Source organism: Schistocerca piceifrons, unplaced genomic scaffold (assembly GCF_021461385.2).
Source record: "Schistocerca piceifrons isolate TAMUIC-IGC-003096 unplaced genomic scaffold, iqSchPice1.1 HiC_scaffold_278, whole genome shotgun sequence".
Lineage (NCBI taxonomy): Eukaryota > Metazoa > Arthropoda > Insecta > Orthoptera > Acrididae > Schistocerca > Schistocerca piceifrons.
The window spans coordinates 7,501-10,000 of record NW_025728491.1 but is presented as its reverse complement, the minus strand read 5'-3'; the positions used below and the strand labels follow the sequence as shown (position 1 = coordinate 10,000).

Here is a 2,500-nt window from a genome sequence, read left to right as displayed (position 1 = left end):
CCTATGTTGTACCTTAACCTAACCCATGTTGTACCTTAACCTAACCCATGTTGTACCTTAACCTAACCCATGTTGTACCTTAACCTAACCCATGTTGTACCTTAACCTAACCCATGTTGTACCTTAACCTAACCCATGTTGTGCCTCAACCTAACCCATGTTGTGCCTCAACCTAACCCATGTTGTGCCTCAACCTAACCCATGTTGTGCCTTAACCTAACCCATGTTGTGCCTCAACCTAACCCATGTTGTGCCTTAACCTAACCCATGTTGTGCCTTAACCTAACCCATGTTGTGCCTTAACCTAACCCATGTTGTGCCTTAACCTAACCCATGTTGTGCCTTAACCTAACCCATGTTGTGCCTTAACCTAACCCATGTTGTGCCTTAACCTAACCCATGTTGTGCCTTAACCTAACCCATGTTGTCGCCTTAACGTAACCCACGTTGTCGCCTAAACCTGCTCTGTAATTGTTATACGACTCGTTCAATTACTGTAGTGTTGCCCACCCGCAACCCTCGCAATATAGTTCGCTACTCGCACTGCCCGCACCCCTGTGTATCGCTTCATGTTAAACACCTTGCAAGTCTTGCTCACTTTCCACATGCTCCTGCTGTACACTGTAATGTGGATGGCAGCAGGACGTACATGCCGCCCCTCCCCACGTCCCCACCTTGCCCCCTGCCTTCGCAAGCTGGTTGGTGAGAAGTTTGCATGTTCAATGCCCTTCGCATGCGACGTACTCAGGCTACGTTGTGGTGCGGCCTGTGTCAACTGTCCGCTGATGTCGTACGCGTGAACCACAATCTGTACTGCACATTCGTCCTTATGTACTGAATGATACATCGTGGCACATGTGTGACCGCACAACGACTGCGCCCAAAAACGGCGGACCATACAGTGCAAATATTGTGCACGCAGCTACGTGTCGTCTCCCTATGAGAGCTGGATTGCAGTGTGGTACGCCATAGAGACGTGTGGGAGGAACGGACGCCGTGGATGGCGATCAGCATGAGCTGTCTGTTGATGTATTCGGACCTAGTCGTCTCTCCTCACACACCGTGATGGCATGGTGCACCGCGTTCCATATCTGCGACATGCTACAGAGGCCGGTTGACAGTCGTTCGAGCAATGGACATCGCATACGTACGGGGGCCACCTTCCACGTATTGTCTAGGCGTGCACATTTTGTTGCGTGTATGTGGGCAGACGTAGTGTGGCGTGACACCTGACACAGGCATGCAATAATCGTTGAAGTTGCAAATGGCGATGGACGCCTGCGTTTTCTGGTGAAGTTACGCAAATGAACAAATGGTAACCTGTTGTGGTGCGGTTGTTCTCGCTAGGGGTGAATCGGTGATGGCGACGATAGGTTGAGGTACTAACCGGTTGTTCCAGCGATACCCACCATGCCGACGAAACTGAACGGCATCTGGGTGTGAAGCGATACGCGGCGGTGGCTGGGTGGGACCGTCCCCGGCCGGTGAGGGGGCGCCTCCCGGCGTGCTGGCCGCGCGGTGCGTGGGCGCACGCGCTACAGCCGGCTGGTGGGGGCGGCCAGTGGCAGGCGCGCCGGCCGACGGACGCGGCAGGCGTCGCAGCTGCGCGCCGGCGCACCCTGCGCGCGGCGCCGTGCGGCCAAAGTAGGTCCTCGCGGGCCCGGTGCGAAGCGCGGTGGACATCTTCAGTGTGCTGGTCCGATTGAGGACTGTGTGCGTTGAGGATGCGCCGCCGCCCGGCGCTCGGCGCCGCGACGCCGTCTGCTGCTCGGTCGCCCCAGCGGTTCTCGCTGGTGGTTTGTATCGCAGCTGTGCGGATGTGTTGGCGCGTGCGCTGTGCTGGGAGAGTTCGCTTCGGCACCCAAGTGGGGCTTTTGTCCTTCTGTGGCGCTGGCGTTGGAGCTGCCGGTCACCGTAGGTGGCGCGTGTTGTCTCCCGCCGGCAATGCCACGACAGCACGCTCCCGGGCCTCTGTCGGCAGCGGCAAGCTCAGTTGGGAGCACGGGTGGTCGCACCGAAAGCGTCTACTCGCCTAACTCCGGGCGATTGCGCCTCTCTCGAACCCGACCAAGTACTTGGGACGGCGCTGCGCGCCGCCGGGACCTGAGAGGGTTTCGAGGTGTATTGTGCAGGGGAGCTCAGCCTCCTCCTGTTTGCAGAATGATTGAGCGGACGCTTGCGTGTTCGCGCGGGCCCCCGGGACACACTCCCGGGCGGCCGGCTGCTCAGCTCTAGTTGACGCAGCTCCCTGGTTGATCCTGCCAGTAGTCATATGCTTGTCTCAAAGATTAAGCCATGCATGTCTCAGTACAAGCCGCATTAAGGTGAAACCGCGAATGGCTCATTAAATCAGTTATGGTTCCTTAGATCGTACCCACGTTACTTGGATAACTGTGGTAATTCTAGAGCTAATACATGCAAACAGAGTCCCGACCAGAGATGGAAGGGACGCTTTTATTAGATCAAAACCAATCGGTCGGCTCGTCCGGTCCGTTTGCCT

The 2,500-nt window shown here is 56.7% G+C and overlaps 1 non-coding gene across 1 annotated transcript in view; it reads left to right on the top strand.

The window, feature by feature from the left end:
- The first annotated feature begins 2,245 nt into the window (after positions 1–2,245).
- Positions 2,246–2,500, top strand: part of LOC124744165 — a 1,908-nt gene continuing 1,653 nt past the window's right edge. The window contains exon 1 of the ribosomal RNA XR_007010654.1: positions 2,246–2,500. This exon is cut by the window's right edge and continues 1,653 nt beyond it. This is a non-coding gene — a ribosomal RNA (small subunit ribosomal RNA).